The sequence below is a fragment of the Talpa occidentalis genome, unplaced genomic scaffold (genome assembly GCF_014898055.3).
Source record: "Talpa occidentalis isolate TD23 unplaced genomic scaffold, MPIMG_talOcc4v2.1 talOcc4.17, whole genome shotgun sequence".
Classification (NCBI taxonomy): domain Eukaryota; kingdom Metazoa; phylum Chordata; class Mammalia; order Eulipotyphla; family Talpidae; genus Talpa; species Talpa occidentalis.
This window is the reverse complement of record NW_023601754.1, coordinates 57,568,265-57,586,090: the sequence shown is the minus strand read 5'-3', so window position 1 is coordinate 57,586,090 and position 17,826 is coordinate 57,568,265. Positions and strand designations below refer to the sequence as shown.

General features: G+C 48.3%; 2 long non-coding RNA genes across 6 annotated transcripts in view; one reads left to right on the top strand and one right to left on the bottom strand.

Annotated features, from left to right (window-relative positions):
• Nucleotides 1-9,669, top strand: part of LOC119250123 (uncharacterized) — a 47,463-nt gene extending 37,794 nt beyond the window's left edge. Inside the window, exons 4-6 of one of the 2 annotated variants that reach the window (XR_005126230.2) lie at nt 1,152-1,278; nt 1,511-1,565; nt 8,082-9,669. This is a non-coding gene — a long non-coding RNA (uncharacterized LOC119250123). The remainder of the gene's footprint in view (nt 1-1,151; nt 1,279-1,510; nt 1,566-8,081) is intronic. The other variant, XR_005126231.2, reaches the window with a different exon arrangement.
• On the bottom strand, nt 737-16,284 carry LOC119250127 (uncharacterized). 4 transcript variants are annotated; one of them, XR_008552629.1, is made up of 6 exons: nt 16,249-16,284; nt 14,891-15,021; nt 10,588-10,968; nt 8,513-8,613; nt 8,209-8,418; nt 737-1,731 (listed from the first exon to the last, which is right to left on the bottom strand). It is a non-coding gene; the product is annotated as an uncharacterized LOC119250127 (long non-coding RNA). The 4 variants fall into 4 exon arrangements; XR_008552630.1 differs by lacking the exon at nt 16,249-16,284 and having other exon boundaries at nt 10,588-10,659; nt 10,840-10,968; nt 14,891-16,003; XR_005126234.2 differs by lacking the exon at nt 16,249-16,284 and having other exon boundaries at nt 14,891-16,003.
• Nucleotides 16,285-17,826: the final 1,542 nt, after the last annotated feature.

Genomic DNA, 17,826 nt, shown 5'->3' with positions numbered 1-17,826 from the left:
GGGCTGGACACGGACCGCGCTGGGGCTCCTGTTGGGCCCTGAGGAGCAACGGGCCGGCCCTGAGCGTGACCCCGCGGCCGCGGGCTCGCCCCCCACCCCCTCCTCAGGGCCCTGAGGGCGCCTCGGGTCGGGCTCCTCTCTGTCCTGCGGGCTGTTTTCACTCCCGCGGGTTTAGGGTGGAGCTCGGGGCACGAGGTAAACTTTCCCCAGGCCCAGCAGCGGGAGGCCAGAGCAGGTGCGGGTGCCCGGGTGTGCGCAGCTGATGGGGGGGAGGGTCCCTGCCTCCGCCCCGAGGGGAGCCTCTCTTCACCCCAATGTGACCGCAAGCGCAGAGCAGGTGTCCCCGAGAGTATCAGGGTATCGCGGGGGCGCCTCCTCGGCCGCTGACCCCAAGTGCTGTTCAGAATTCCGTGTCTTTGGGGAGCGTCTCCCCTTCTCTGTCGGGTGTTTGGCCTGCAGAGTCCAGTCTCCTGTAATCTCCCCCTGTCGGGGAGCCCGAGGGCAGTGGACTCGCTTTCAGCTTAGGCCGCCCAAGAAAGGGCTGGAGAAACCACCGCGCCAGAGGCCACACGTTTCTGCAACCCCGGGAGAGATGAGGGGGCGGGGGCAGAGGCAGAGCGGAGCCACAAAGGTGGTCACAGGCCTGGAGGACCCCCTGGCATCTGTGCCTTCATGCAAGGCCCCAGGGCCCCATCTTTCAAGGCCCTCCCTGCACACTTGACCCCTGCTCTGCTCCTCCCCCTTACTCCCCGCTCCTGTCACTGCACCCCCAAGGCCCTCCCTGTCCTATCCCCAATGTCATGAACTGAAAGAGCAGCTGATTCGCAGGCCCCACTTCCAAGTGGGGACCCTCGTATCTTTGGACGCCTTGGCTGGCGCTGCTCCTCTCCCCAACAGTGCAGACAACTCGCGGACTTTATGACTCTGGGGGCCTTGACGGAGATGATGGTGGGCACCTGAGGCTGCTGGTACCCAAAACTCAGCCCTAACCCTGAGCACAGCGTCGCCTTCCTCTCTGGAGGCACTGCCCTGTGCACCCCCCTTCTCAGATGTGTCAACCTCTGTTTCCTGCCCTCCCCTTTCTTCTGGTGAAGTCCTAGTAGCTCTGTGAGTGCTCCCCAAGTCCAGAGCTGCCCCATCTCTGATTCCAGATCCCACCCTAGCGGGAGCCTCTCACCAGAAACAGAAACCTTGGTGCAGGGGAGCGGCTCCCTTTGGCAGAAGCTGCACAGCCGCGGGGCAGCGAGTCTGAGAACCCGCGGGACCAGGTCGTGCTGGGTAAGAGTGGGAAGGGGAACCCAGCCTGTAGGATTCCTGGGGTGCAGTATCAGGTCAATGGAAAGGGACACGGAGTGCCCCCAAAGCAGGACGGCGGGAGATCTGTACAGTTGTTGTGATCTTTATAAAAACCTTTTCCTAAGAGAAATGCCCTGTACCTTCAGCTGGAGCCTTTTCTCTTTTGCCTGAAAACGCTCATATAATGGATCCCGTGATGTGTTTTCTCTTTCAGGCTAATGAACAGCGCCCCTGGTGTTGACGCAGCGCAGGGTGACCGGGAAGCTCGGGTAAGTGACACTCAGATGCCAGAGCTTTGATTACGAGGCATAAATGAAAAATGAATCCGTGTTAATAAAACCATGATTGATGTTGTCATCGCCTCTGGAGATCATCTCATTCGTGGCTCCCCACACGAGTATCTTCTCATTTTGAGAGAAATACTTTATCCCATAACTGCAATGAAATAAAATAAATTGCATACAGGTAGCGAGTTCCCCCTGATATGTTACTTTTTCCTATTATGGAACATTCATAAAACAGAGCATTTAAAAAAAACCACCTTGGTGTTATTTTTCTACAAAGACACATTAGATGTGTTTGGGGAAGATGAAGAGAGAATATTCCTGAGATAAAGCCAATTTATCATGTTATAGAGGACATGGTGTTATAATAAGGCCACTGTGGAGCTACCACAAAAGTTCAGGTGAGTGTTTTCATGCCCCCGGCTCTCCTACTGCCTGTGGCCTCTCCACTGCATGAAGCAGGGTTTGAGCTCTAGGAGAGACAGAAAGTGAAAGCCCCAGTTGAACTATCAGCTATGATCTCTGCCAGCACACTGGATTGATACTGACCTGTGACAGCTTCAGCTGGACATGGGAATTCCATTCTATTCCATTCTTCTTTTTCTTTTTGTAAAGGCAAGGAACTAGTCACAGGGAGACGCTATCAGCTATACAGAATTTTGTTTTATGAAATATCCTGGCCCCATGCATTATCCTGTCCTGCTCCTCTCGTATGTGTAGACAACTTTCAGGACTCTTGTATTTGGAAGCTGGAAGGGCACAGACTTTGAAGTAGTGTCTTGTTTTCACTGCTTTATTTTTAATTAAAGCTATATACAGCTGGGGATTAAATAATAAATTTCTAAATTTAAAAATGAAGAAAAAGGGCAAAGGATGTTTATTTGGGTTTAAAAGCTAGCCAGAGCACAGGTTCAGGCTAGAAACCCAAACCCCCTCACTAAAAAAAAATGAGGTGACCTTAACTCCCAACGCTGCTGCTCTGTCCTCACCTGCGTGACTAGCAGGAGGCCATGTTTCATCCTCAAATGTTTTTCTGTAACCACATGGAATTCTTAAGACTTTTTAAAAATTACTTTTCCCCTGCCAAGGAGCAAGGAGGTCATTTTACCACTGGACTCTTCATCAGCTTCTGTTACTGGTCCAGATAATGATAGGGAGTTGTGTATATGATAGAAAATGTGAAGAGTAGAATAAAATAGGATGAACAGTATCAAAAAGTACTCTTATGACTTAGCACGTTTCCTTCCTAGTTTTTTCCCCCATATTTGCAATTGTCAAATAGAATGCCTGTGTAGGAGGTGAGCATTCGCTTGAGACTCAGAAAATGAGCTTCCATTAAATAGGTCAAGAAATGTAAAGTCACATCATATGATCTTTGTCCATAAGGAAGCCCCTATATGGCTGTCACTAATTTTTTTCTTTGCTCTTCACTACATATCCTGGTATGTTATCACTGCATGTATCATTAAAATGTGATTTTAATTTTGTGTGATGCTTAATCTTTAAATTAATCATGTTTCTGTCTGGGATGTCACAACAGTATGATGGCAAGACTAGTCCACATTTTGGATGCAGCCAGACTGTTTATTTTTGCTGCTGTTTAACAGTCCACTCGATGCTGTTGTTTACATTGTGTTCCACTCGGGTAAGGGGTAAGGAGAGGCTGGTTCATTAATATTTTCCTTCTGTGGTGGAATGACAGCATGCCTGAATCCTCCACTTTCAACATTTAATACTAATAGAAGTGCTTTCCAGATCATTAAAAACTCTTCAGCATTATTGTATCTAGCTTTTACATTTAATTCTGTATATATTGGCGGTTTTTATTTAGATAGTTTCAAATCACTTTACTGTAAATAAAGTGTTGGTGAACATTTTTACACGTACGTATTTTTTATCTGAATTTGGAAACATTTCTTTAGGTCATTTCCAAAAATAAAGTCACTATTTCCATTGAAAATGTAAGTATTTCAGGGCCTCCCGGTGGCGCAGCGGGCTGAGCGCCGCGCTGAAGCGTCCGCAGCCCCAGCGCCGGGTCGATCCCCGCCGGCCTCGGAGCAGCCCCCAGGGCGCGGCAGACCCGCCTGTCTCCCGGCTGCGCCCTCGGCGGTGCGCTTCGCCAGGCGGCCGGTTCCGCTCCCCGCCCTGTCTCTGCGGCGGCCTCGCCCCCTCCCGCGCCCCCGGCCCGTCCCCGGCGGTTATAGAAATAAAGAAATCTTTAAAAAGAAAATGTGAGTATTTTAAATTCAAAGCTCCCCGCAGAGGTTGCGAACTTACTTCCCAGGAACAGTGAGGCCAGGTCTCCTCTCCTGCCGTCACTTGCTCTGTCCCGCTGTCCTGGTGAAGCCTCCCGCCCTCCCCTGCGCCGCGGCGCGGGCCTCACTCCTCTCAGCTCCGCCATTGCCCGGCGCCAGCAGCGCTCTCAGGCCTCCGGCCGGTCCTTTATTAGCGCTTTGGGCCCTTTAAGCGCGTCCTCGGCAGTTACATCATCACTCTGAGACTCCCAGGATGCACCAGGCGGAGCGTGAGAGGCCGCGCCAAGAGCGGCTCCCAGGGGCAAATTAAAAGAGTGAGAGGAGCGAGTCTCGCCGCCTTGTGGACTGGGGTGGTATCGTGGGAAAATCGAGGCCAGAAATGCGAGCGGGTCTGGAAGTCTGGCGTCAAGAGCGGCTCCCGGAGGCAAAAATAAAGGGCGAGACGAGCGCGTGTCGCCGCCTTGTGGACTGGGGTGGTATCGTGGGAAATTCGCTGCGCAAAACTACATCTGGACCACAAGTGGCGGCGCCAAGAGCGACTCCCGGAGGCAAAATTAAAAGAGCGAGAGGAGCGCGTGTCGCCGCCTTGTGGACCGGGGTGGTATTGTGGGAAAATCGCGGAATGGAACACCAGCGGGACCGGAAGTGGCTGCACCAAGAGCGGCTCCCGGAGGCAAAAATAAAGGGGCGAGAGGAGCGAGTGTCTCCGCCTTGTGGACTGGGGTGGTATCGTGGGAAAATCGCGGCCCAAAACGCCAGGTGGACCGGAAGTGGTGGCGCCAAGAGCGGCTCCCGGAGGCAAAATAAAGGCGCGAGATGAATGAGTGTTGCCGCCTTGTGGACTGGGGTGGTATCGTGGGAAAATCGCGGCAAGAAATGCGAGCGGGTCTAGAGGTGGTGGCGCCAAGAGCGGCTCCCAGAGGCAAAAATAAAGGGCGAGACGAGCGCGTGTCGCCGCCTTGTGGACTGGGGTGGTATCGTGGGAAATTCGCTGCGCAAAACTACATCTGGACCACAAGTGGCGGCGCCAAGAGCGGCTCCCGGAGGCAAAATAAAGGCGCGAGATGAACGAGTGTTGCCGCCTTGTGGACTGGGGTGGTATCGTGGGAAAATCGCGGCCCAAAACGCCAGGTGGACCAGAAGTGGCGCCAAGAGCAGCTCCCGGAGGCAAAAATAAGAGCGAGAGGAGCGAGTGTCGCCGCCTTGTGGACTGGGGTGGTATCGTGGGAAAATCGCGGCCCAAAATGCCAGGTGGACCAGAAGTGGTGGCGCCAAGAGCGGCTCCCGGCAGCAGAATGAAGGTGTGGGTGGGACGTGTGGCGCCACCTTGTGGCCCAGACGGGTAATGCGCGGAAACGCAGACTGATGATGGCAGGGGTATGGACAAGGTAAAGCGCCTGGAGGGGTGAGAGAGGTGGAGAGTAAGGCAGGAAACGGGGGGAGGACCGAAATAACGGGCCCAAACAAAGAATAATGTGCGGGCTGGACTGTGAATAAGGCAGAGACGTGTTTCAGAGCAATGAAAAGGACAGTGAGGAGCATGTGAAAAATAACGAGGGAGGGCGCCGCCTGGTGGCCATCAGTGGCCAGACAGCGTATCCCTGACAAGTGGCCAAAGGGGAGGAGAGGCCCAGGTGGCCGAGCTCGGGCACCACGAGGGGCCCTGTGGGGCGGAATCGAGTGAAGGCGGGGAACAGCCATGACAGGTGAAGGGGCGGCCAGTGCAGAGGCAGGAGCAGCAGAGCGTGGTGGGAATTTGCATCCAGGAAAACCGGACAGACTAAAATGTTAGTGAGACTAGAAAATCTGTCCTCACTTTTCCTGAGAAATAAGTTCACAACCCCTCTTCAGGGAACTTTGAATTTGAAATACTTGAATTTTTAATGGAAATAGTAATTTTATTTTTGGAAATGACCTAAGGAAATGTTTTCAAATTCAGATAAAAATCTTTATGTGTAAAAATGTTCACCAACACTTTATTTACAGTAAAATGATTTGAAACTAAAAAACCCCAATATATACAAAACTAAATGTAAAGACTGGACAGATACAGCAACACTGAATAGTTTTTAATGCTGTGGAGAGTACTTACAGTGCAGTGTTAAATGATGAAGTAGCATATAAAATTTTAGCGATGATGTAAGCATACTCTCCTTAACCCTTATGTGTGAGTAGAACACAATGTAAACAACAATGGTACACCAAGTAGAATATTACACAGCAGTGCAAATAAAGGCCTCAAGCTGCATCCAAAATGTGGACTAGTCTTGCCTTCATACTGTTGAGTGACATTCAAGACAGAAACAGAACATGATTTAATTTATTTAAATTAAAGGGCCTCCCCGGTGGCGCAGCGGTTGAGCGCTGGGTTGTGAAGCTGCCCGCAGCCTCTGCAGCGCCGGTTCGATCCCCAGCTGCTCCCTGGCCACTGGAGGAGGGTCCCACATGGCACGCAGACCTCTCCTGCAGCCCGCTGCTCCCCTCAGCAGTGTACTTAGGTCCTTCTGCCTGCTCTGCTCCCCACTCTGGCTCTGGTGAATTCCTTCACCGTCCCGCGCTTCTGACTGTACCCAGTGCTTGTATGAATGTATGTATAAATCAATCAATCAATAAATAAATCTTTAAAAAACAAATAAATAAATAAATGCCAGACAAAATTAAAATCACATTTTAATGATACATGCAGTGATACATACCTAGGATATGTAGTGAAGAGCAAAGAAAAAAATTAGTGACAGCCATACAGGGGCTTCCTTATGGACAAAGATCATGATATGATGTGACTTTACATTTCTTGACCTATTTAAAGGAAGCTCATTTTATAATTCTCAAGCTACTACCTACCTTCTACACAGGCATTCTATTTCACAATTGCAAATATGGGGGGAAAACTAGGAAGGAAACGTGCTAAGTCATAAGAGTACTTTATGATACTGTTCATCCTATTTTATTCTACCCTTCCATAATATACATATTCTATAATATACACAACTTCTACATTTTCTATAATATACAAACTCCCTATCATTATCTGGACCAGTAACAGAAGCTGATGAAAAGTCCATTGGTAAAATGACCTCCTTGCTCCTTGGCAGGGGAAAAGTAATTTTTAAAAAGTCTTAAGAATTCCATGTGGTTACAGAAAAACACTTTAGGATGAAACATGGCCTCCTGCTAGTCACACAGGCGAGGGCAGAGCAGCAGTGCTGGGAGTTAATGTCAAGGTCAGCTCATTTTTTTTTTTTTTTAGTGAGGGAGATTGGGTTTCTAGCCTGAACCTGTGCTCCGGCTAGCTTTTAAACCCAAATAAACAACTTTTGCCCCTTTTCTTCATTTTTAAATTTAGAAATTTATTCTGTTGAATCCACAGCTGTATATAGCTTCCATTACAAATGAAAGTGAAAACAAGACACTACTTCAAAGTCTGAGCCCTTCCAGCTTCCAAATACAAGAAAGTTGTCTATACCTACGAGAGGAGCAGGACAAAATAATGAATGGGGCCAGGATATTTCATAAAACAAAATTTTATATAACTGAAAGCTCCTCCTTGTGACTAGTTCATTGCTTTTACAAAAAGGAAAAGAAAAGAATAGAACAGAGGGGCCTCCCAGGGACACAAGGGGTTAAGACACTGCTCTATAAAGCAACTGCAACACGAATTGATCCCTGTCTAGGGAGCTGGCGCAGCAGACCTCACATGGCGCAGCAGACCTCTCCTGTCTCCCTGCTGCTCCCCTTAGCAGTGTGTTTCAGTCAGTCTGCCTGTTCTGCCCCCCACTCTGTCTCTGATGAATCCTCTCACCCCCCCCCAATCTCTGGCTTGTACCCTACTTCTTATATGCATAAATAATCTTTTTTAAAAAGAATGATTTATTTATGCACACAAGAACTGGGGTACAGGCCAGATGTGTAGGGGGGTGAGAGGATTCACCAGAGACAGAGTGGGGAACAGAACAGGCAGATCTACTGAAATATACTGCTGAGGGGAGCAGTGGGCGTTGACAGGAGAGGTCTGCCGTGCCATGCGGGACCCTCTCCAGCTGGCGGGGATCGAACCGGCGCTGCAGAGGCTGCGGACAGCTTCCCAGCACTGTGTTCAACCGCCTGCGCCACCAGGGGAGGTCCTGTTTTAAATACAATTCTTAACACACCTCACTTTATTCGCATTTAGAGTTAAGACCTTCTACCTTTTGATTTTTAGATTGTAAGAGTTTATGAAAGAATTTCATCTTTATTTATCCTGCAGGCCCAGAGGTGATCATTTTTCCAAAGTCCGAGCCCTGAGCGACAGAGCACCCATCTCCCCAGCAGGGGCAGATTCACACCTTAAAGCAAGCAGAGGGCAGAAAAACAGGAGACTTCCAAGAGCTCACCTGGTCATCTGGGGCGCACAAGTCAGGCTCCTGCCCAGAGAAAGTCCATCAGTCACTCCGTGAAACTTTTAGTCTACCCTCAGGCCTTGTCCCAACATAACTCCAGCTAATGAGCAGGTCACAGTGGGCTGTGGCAGGAGGCACAGGCGGGTCTGCTGCAGGCTCCGGGACTCTCAGCCTTTCACCGACAGCGTCCACCGCAGCAAGATCCTAAAATATCCGCAAGTCATGAAAACAGCAAACAAGGTTGCTTGAATTTCTGGGAAAGATTTTTTTTTTTAATCATTGCTAAAAATCCCCTTACCTGAAGCTGACAAAAAAGCAAGGCTTGGGGCCTCCCTGGTGGCGCAGGGGTGAAGCACCGCACTATGAAACTATCCGCAGCCTCTGCAGCACAAGATCCATCTGATGGAGGACAAGAATGGAGAGACTGGAAAGAAAGCCTCACAAGACTAAAACCTGACTCACGCAAGGAGGTGGGGGTCGAGGGGAATCACACGACCTTTAACCCAGCTGTGGAGGTCGGACCCTCAGGCGCCAGTGCCTTGTCACAAGGCAGGAGACCTGAGCAGGATCAGATGGTCTAGGGAGTGGCGCACAGGCCTGAGGGGAAGGATATGGAGATTGGGCCCACCCTGGAACCTCTGGTCCCTTTCTAGTGTTGCCTGTTACCCAACATCAGCAACAAGCAGCCACTCCATGGAGGAGTGACTCTCCCAAAGAGAAAAGGACTGTATCGGGGCAGTCTCTGCACAGGCACGGGGCAGCACTCCCACTGCACACCCATGACTATGCAGGTGCCTCTTTTCACCAACTCTCTCCCTCTGCAGGGCAGCAGCCTCCTGCCTGCCATGACCTGTCAAGACTGCCCATCTGCAACCATGCAGGCCTCTCTCAGCAAAACCTGTCCCTTTCCCTAATAAACCTGCTCTTTAAATATAACTAATGTCTCTGTCTCATGGAGAAACGTGCCAGGGGAACTCACCAGGTGCCGCTGAAATGGGAGCTCTGGGGACACCTTTGCCAGAGTGAACCCTAGAACCCGCACGCACTCTACAACCTACAACATTATGGCAACCACAAAGGAACTTGTCACGTCATCTGGTGCCAACATCACATCCCCAGCCAGGAAGGTGACCCACAGGGTGCCGCAGACCTCTCCTGTCTCCCCGCTGCTCCCCTCAGCAGTGGATTTCAGTCAGTCCACCTGTTCTGTCTGTGGTGAATCCCCTTACCCCCACCCCCACACCTCTGGCCTGCACCCTAGCTCTTGTATTCATAAGTAAATCAATCTGTAAAAAATTAAAATAAAATAAAGGCATGACTAAAACATCATTTACCTGCAGATCATGAAATGGATCCTATAGCAACATTAAAAAGCAGCTGTTGGGCCTCCCCGGTGGCACAGCGGTTGAGCGCTGGGTTACGAAGCTGCCCGCAGCCTCTGCGGCGCCGGTTCGATCCCCGGCTGCTCCCCGGCCACCGGAGGAGGGTCCCACACGGCGCGCAGACCTCTCCTGCCGCCCGCTGCTCCCCTCAGCAGTGTACTTCGGTCCTTCTGCCTGCTCTGCTCTCCGCCCTGGCTCTGGTGAATTCTCTCACCCTCCCGCGCTTCTGACTGTACCCAGTGCATGTATAACAAACAAACAATAAATAAATAAAAATAAAACATGCCTCTAGAAAAAAAAAAAGCAGCTGTTATTCAAAATACATTCCGAGAAAAATGAAGGCTCTCATCTCCACATTTAACGTTTCTCTTTGCACATCATGGTGTGGCACAATACACCGTGGCCCAAACTCTGACATCACTGAGTCTGCACTGTAGTTTGGTGTAATATTCAGCCTTGAGCCTGGAGCCTGTGTTTATCTTTGGGGCTCAGACGGGTCTCCCGGGGACTGCATAAACTTGGGTTTTGTTTCCTGAACTGAGGCTGGCCTCTCTCTGCCTTTGGATGGGTGAGTTCAATAGAAGATCTTCTACTGCCACTTTGACTTTAGTTTTCTGGCTCTATTTCCCTGCTCAGCTTTTTCTTTTTTCTTTTTTTTTTTTGAATTTTCTTCTCTTTAAATTATTTTCTTTCAGGGAAGATCTAGTGTTAGTGGACCACTTCTTCAGCTTTTGTTTGTCTGGGAAGAACATAGTACTCTCTCGTCTCTATAGGACAATCCTGCAGGTTAGGATATTTGTGACTCGTATATTTTATCTCTATTCTGAATACGTTATTTCATGCTCTCCTTGCCCTACAGTCCTCCAGAAATGTAAGTTGGGTCCATCCCCACATATGCACGGTCCATGACAGAAACTTGTTAAGAGGTGCTGGGATCTGGACCTCGTCCTGGCACCGTTACCTGAGCATTCTGAAAGGATAACTCACAAACCTAGAGCCGTAGATATCACCTACAAGGCTTTCCATGAAAACCAGCATCAGGCTCATCATCAGTACACTCTACCTATAGACCAGAGAGAGAGAGATTGAAGATGAAAATTTCAATAGAAAACAGTCCAATAAATCCAGAAAAGAAAAAAAAATTATTATATAAGGAAAACATAGCCAAGATCACCAATTTCCTGGAGCACAAGGACCACAGGGAAAGCTTTGGGTCTGGGGACATTGCAAGAGTTGTGCCTACCGTTGGAGCGCCATGCAAGAAATCCCAGGTCCAGACATGCAAATGAGCCCTCTTACTTTCCTTTTACTTTGTGAAATGTAAGTGTTTATTATTGTAAAATAATCTCCTTGTACTCACAGAGTATTTCTGCTGGGAGAAAAAGATGAGAAGAATAGGTCAGGGGCTACCAGCAAACATTTCCATTTTAAAGCCATATCAGTGACTCATCCAGGGCTGTGACCATATAAGGCCAAATGTGGCATTTACTCTATGAAGCTAATTCATTTCCTGCATGTTTGCTTGGGGCATTATTTCATTTCTCTGGAAGTTCCTATAAGATTCAGAATATATAATGTTATTCATTGTACCCAAAAATATAATGGGTCTTTATAATGTAGTAAATAAAAATGATATTTTAGGGTATCATCACTGTGAATGTTACAATAATCTCAAAGTCTAAAATCCATTTACCTTATTCACAGAAATTCATGCATTCTACATGGATATAGAATATTGAATTGAATTGTTTCCTCTGTTTATTGAGATGAGCTCTATAGACTGACCTCATTTTAGTGGATTTATTTCATACACTGTTCCCAATGTGAGTTACTTTGTATTCAGGGCTTTATATGTACCTAGTTGGCCAGAAAACTGAGCAGGCAAAATATAAGCAGACCAAAAATACCACAAAAATAGCAACAAAATACCCTCTTATGTTCAGAACAACTGAATAGCAACATTTCTCTCTATCAAAGACAAGAAGCTACCTAGAAATCGTTTTTTCAACGCTATAATATAGTGACAGCCTGAAATTAATGAGACAAAAGGAGCTTTCCCGGATCCCGCGCAGTTCTGAGTGATCATGTGACTAGTTCTTCCCAATAGAAGGTGAGCAGATGTGACAGATGTCACCTCTGGACATGTTAAGAAACTCATGTTCCTTCTCAATGAACTCTTAGTCCACACCCAAAGAATGGATGTGATACGCTATGACATTTTCAAGGATACCTGATCTGTGAGCCTGAGGTTGCTAGTATTCTTGCAAGACCTCGCAAGAAAAAACTGGTTCCATCAGAATTGTTTCTTAGAAAGAATCATTTTATAAGAAAAAAATGTTTTGGGCCTCCCCAGTGGCGTAGCAGTTGAGCACTGGGTTGCAAAGCTGCCCGCAGCCTTTGCAGCACCGGTTAGATCCCCAACCACCAGATGAGGGTCCCACATGGTGCACACAACCTCTCCTGCCACCCACTGCTCCCCTCAGCTGTGTACTTCGTCACTCTACCTGTTCTTCTCTCCACTCTGGCTCTGGTGAATTCTCTCACCCTCCCGCGCCTCTGACTGTACCAAGTGCTTGTATAAATAAATATTTTTTAAAAAGAGAAAAATGTTTTATTCTGTTGCATTTGGATTTAATTATCACCACAATCTTGTGTGTCTTCACTAATCTTTATGATGAATATACTCTCTGCTATTGCTTACAAATCTTTAATATTTCCAGAGATCTCAGTCTATGTATCTCCCTAGGAGCTCTGTAACGTCACCTATTTTCATTCACGTGCACATACTCTGTGGGTATTGCATTGTGTTATCGACTTTACTGGGGAAGGGAGCAGTTGGTCATATAGATTGGTATGAAATGAAATTGTTACTGGAATGATAACCATGACATTAATAGCAATACCTGTAGATAAGTAGTGATTTTACCAGTTCTTAAAAGTAGAACTACATCCCCTTAAATTTAGCCAATACTATTTGCTGTGCCCATGAACATTCTCTGACAATGTGATGAGACCGCACTTCCTGCCTTCGTTATTCAGACAGAAAAAGTTGTTTCATGGAACACGTGTTTTAGATGAAAAGGAACAGGTAGGAAAGAAAACTATAATGCAAATCTAGACCCATAGCAGGATAGTTGACAGCTGTATGTCTGCAGGAAAAAGAGAGTCAATATTTTCTGTGAGGATAGACTGAAATGGGATTAAAGTACAGCTGGATTTTATCTGATGTTCAATAACAGTACACATTTCTCTCAGACGTAAAAGTAGTATCTGGATGAGTTTGACAACTTGGACTACTCAGTAATCACAAATTCTATCAATTTTTTGTATATAAATATTGATAATTTTCATCTAGCTAATGTGGCATTTCAGAAATACGAATGCCTTGCTAAATACTGTTGTAATAGATTCAGGTTTGTTCAATGATGCCTACGTGATGACTTCTCTAAAACCTTACCAAAATGATGTACACAATTCATGACCTTTTTACTAGACTGAGAAAGATACAACCCCGTGATCTCAAGAACTGTATGATACTATATGCACTGTATGCACTCAGATTCTTCTAGAAATTTCCTAATTATGTTTATATATGAGCTTGATCAGTATGTTTGAAATATTATTCTGAAGAAAATAGATCATATATATAATAACATACTTTTCATTAAACTATTAACTATTCTTCCATCAACATTCAGTTAATCCTATGTATCAAATAAATCACATTCCCAAATATTTTCTTTTGTTTTATGCTTGTCAGGCAGAATTTTATGTTCATTATTATATTCCTATGCATAATGTGCAAGTTCCTGCCAAAATGCAGAGGTAATTCATATGAGCAAAGACTTTTTTTGGTGGGGGGGAGCAAGGGGTTAGACATTTTAGTTATTTAAAAAACACAAGAGGGCCTCCCTGGTGGCGCAGGCGGTTGGGCACCACACTGTGAAGCTGTCCGCAGCCTCTGCAGCATGGGTTTGATCCTGGCCGGCCGGCAAGAGTCCCACATGACGAGGCAGACCTCTCCTGTCTTGCCCGCTGCTCCCCTCAGCAGTGTATTTCATCGGTCTGCCTGTTCTGTTCCCCACTCTGTCTCTGGTGGATCCTTTTACCTCCCGCATTTCTGGCCTGTACCCCAGTTCTTGCATAAAAATAAATAAATCTTTAAAAAAAAAACACGAGAAACTCTTAGTGTCATCTTGTAAATGCTATGAAAGCTAACAACAAGGATTATAGTGATATCCATTACTCTAAGGACAAAGAATGAAATTTAGCCTGGCCCACAGACCCTGGATCATCTGTACTGGATCCTCCTTTCTTAAAATAAACAGGAAGATATGCCCAGCTCATGGGTTGGAGGAATCAACATTGTCAAAAGGGCCATCCAAACCAAAGCAATTTAGAGATTCAATGCAATCCCCAAAAAAATCCCAATGGCGTTCTTCAAAGAAATAGAACAAAGATTACTGAAGTTCATCAGAAATCACAGAAGACCCCAAATAGCCAAAGCTGTCCTGATATCAAAGAGGAGAAATGAAGGTATCCCACCTCTGATTTCCAACCATGCTATAAAGCCAGAGAAGTTAAAGCAGCATGGTAATGGAACAAAAACAGACACACAGACTAATGGAATAGAATTGAGAGCCCAGATAAAAAACCACATGTTTATGGGCAAGTAATATACAAGACAGGAGCAAAGTACATACACTGGAACAAGGAAAGCCTCTCCAATACATGGTGCTGAAAAATAGGAACTGCCACAAGCAAAATAAAGAAATTAGATCATTGTCTCATGCAACGCATTAAAATCAACTCAAAATGGATAACAGACTCGGCTATGAGACCTGAAACCACCAAAAAACAAAACACCGAAAAGAATAGGACAGAATAGAATGAAACTCCTAGGTTCCAAAAACTTGCCCCGTTTATAGCCATCCCCAGGGTCCGGCCCGAAGGCACGCTGTCATTTTCGGTCTCCTCCTCCTAGAGCTCAGATCCTGATGCTAGTAGCAGAGATTCCAAAGTCAACAAGAAACATGGTGGCAGCAACATAGAGCATTCCACTTTTGTGGAAATGCAGCCGTGGGCTGACTTCTGGGCAGGCTTGCCAACCCTACGAGGCCAGAAGCATCGTCAAGTATTTGGGTGCTAAGACTCCAATGAAGCAATGAGGAAGCAAAAACACCTCTGGGCATAACCAGAGCCATGTCAAGGAGCCGCAGGAACGCCAACATCAGGGTTCTCCACCACGGAGTAGGAGTAACATCTTTATAGTGTCATTAATGGAGATTACTCACTCAGTCATGCGTGCACTGCAGGGCCTCAGGTCACCTCCAGCAGGTGCTCAGTGTATGTGATTCCTTTCTCCTTCCCTGAGGAGCCCAACTTCTCCTCGTAACAGGGATTTGCGAGGAAGATGGTACCATCACTTTAACACATTAGAATGGTTAAGAGGCAATGTGGATTATCTACAAAATGCCCAGTTCCCAGGGGAATGAGGCACTATGGCTGATGCAGCCCCTGAAATAGGAGGGATCCTCTTGGCACCAGGTGTCCTAGAGAAAAGATCTCAAGAGCTCAGGGAAGGGCCCTTCCAGGTCTCAGATGATCCCCCATGAAGAACTTTGCACCCCCCGTTGGTGACAGCCCCTGGCTTCACCTGCTGTGTTTCTTGGGTGGGTCCTTTAGTGACATAGAGAGGGCCCCTGCTCTCACTACACTGACTCTGTTAATAATAACCCATTTTAGAAAACCAAAGACTTGCAGCCGGAGTGTGGCAGGCCATGGGGCTCCTGGTCACTCAAGGCTCAGGAAAGCCTGGATTCTACTCAAGGGAGAGTCTAAAGTCGGCCCATGGGCTTTCCTGGTGGTGCAAGGGGTTAAGAAGCAACCTATGAAGAGATCTGCAGCATCTGCAGCCTGTGTTTGATCCCCAGGCGGCCAGGGAGCTACCCACATGGCGCAGCAGACCCCTCCAGACTTGCCAGTGGCTCCCCTCAGCAGTGTACTTCAGTCAATCTGCCTGTTCTGTTCCCCACTCTGTCTCTGGTGAATCTTTACCGCCCCCCCCCATATCACTGGCCTGTGGTTCTTGTACGCATAAATAAAATTTTTGTAAAAACAAAAAATATATAAAGGCGCCTCCGGAGGCAGTTTCCAGGTGTGAAAGCCCCCTTCCAGGCTCGGAATGACCACATCGGCTGCACGGCAGGGAAGTGACACCTCAGCCCTCAGACGTGGGCTCAGGCCCAGCAGGGGCAGCATCCCAGACCCCGTGAGGAAAGCAGAGCCCCAGGCCCACGCGGCCCACTGGTCAGAGCCTGCACCCGGGAGACGACACGGCTCGGCCTCCTGCCTGCTGGACCAGGGGCGGGAGGGGGATGGGCCCCGGGAACGTGGAAAACCCGGTCCCCAAACTGCACTGTAGACCGCGGGATGGAAACGCACAGGCCCGCAGGGGGAGGGAGGCCCAGGACCCGCCGGGGCGCCCTCGCGGGCCGCAGTCTGAAGTAAACGCCTCAGGGAGCAGCGGGGCCACGCGCAGGAGGGACCCAGACCCCTGTGTCCTGCCGGCCCCAAAATGAACCCCAAAGCCCCAGTTCTCCACACCCAGCCCGCGCCCCAAGCCCTAGCGCCTTCCCTCCCTCGGCCTCACCTGTCCGCTCCCCGCCGCCGGCTCCCCAGGTCAAGGGCAGCGGCGCCCCGTGGGGCTCCTGAAGGACCAGGGTCACCCCAGCCGGAACCTCACCCCGAGTCGGGGGCCAGCAGGGCCAGAGGCCTGGGCGAGCGCGCATGCGCGGTAACGGTGCAGGTGCAGCCAGGTGCGCTGGGCGGGGCCGGGCGCGCAGGGGCTCCCGGAGGCCACGCCCACCCGGCCGCAGGCGCTGGCGGGAGGGTTCGCAAACAAACACTGAGATGCAGACACATGTCTCCTCCTCGCCCAATACACTGTGACCCTACAGTGTCCGCTAGTCATTAAACGGCAAACAAGGTTGCCATTTCTGGGAAAGATTTTTTTTTTAAATCATTCTTAAAAATGCCCTTACCTGAAGCTGACATAAAAGCATGGCAAGGGGCCACCCTGGTGGGCAGGGGTTAAGCACCGCACTGTGAAGCCATCCGCGGCTTCTGGAGCCCCAGTTCCATCCCCAGCCAGGAAGGTGACCCACAGGGCGCCACAGACCTCTCCTGTCTCCCCGCTGCTCCCCTCAGCAGTGGATTTCAGTCAGTCCACCTGTTCTGTTCCCTGCTCTGTCTCTGGTAATCTCCTTACCCTACCCCCGCACCTATGGCCTGCACCCCAGCTCTTGTATTTATAAGTAAATAAATCTGTAATAAAATAAAATAAAGCATAACACGTACTCCCGACTTATACATCACGAGGTATGACCGGGAAGGGTGGGGGGCCGAGGACCCATGTATGACAAGGGACCCCAGAAGCTGATCAGTGGACCACCTTGTTGATAAGATTAGAACCTTGGTTGGGGATTAGGGTGTGTCATCAAGGTGATAAGAAGTGCCTGAAGGGCAGACTCACAATCCCTAATCTTCTACACCCTTCACCTTTCTATAATCTCCTTCCCCTTAATCTCCTTTTGCTCCTCCCCCTTACAACCAATACCGTGTGTCAATAAAAGGGCCAGGATCTTGCTCTTCAGCCTGCTCCATGACACCCGTTTCTTTATCGGTGTGGTGTTGCCCAACGCAACAAATGGCGCCCAAACAGGAACTTCACACCCCGCTTCTCAAGCCCGGAGAAGGGAATTGGACGTCCTCTCAAGCCCGTCAAAAGGCTTCACAGACCCAGAGTCTGCAACAAAGTGGTAAGAAGGTGTTTCAGTCATGTCTTTCCTATCTTTTTCTTCCCAATCAGCCTGGTAAAAGGCCCACCGAGCTGGACTCTGTGATGATAGTCAGCCTGGTAAAAGGCCCACAGACACTGAGTCTGTGATGTTAACTTTCTTCTGTGAGTTTTTCAGTTAAATCTTTACTCTCTCTTAGAAACATGAGTGATAATCTCACACCCCCTCAGATCAAATATAAAAAAGAACAGAGAGCCCTGACACTAGGGTTTGCCATTTACTGTTTTTTTTTTTAAAGATTTGTTTATTTATTTATTTATTTATACAAGCACTGGGTACAGTCAGAAGCGTGGGAGGTGAGAGAATACACCAGAGCCAGAGCAGGGAACAGAACAGGAAGACTGAAGAAATACACTGCTGAGGGGAGAAGC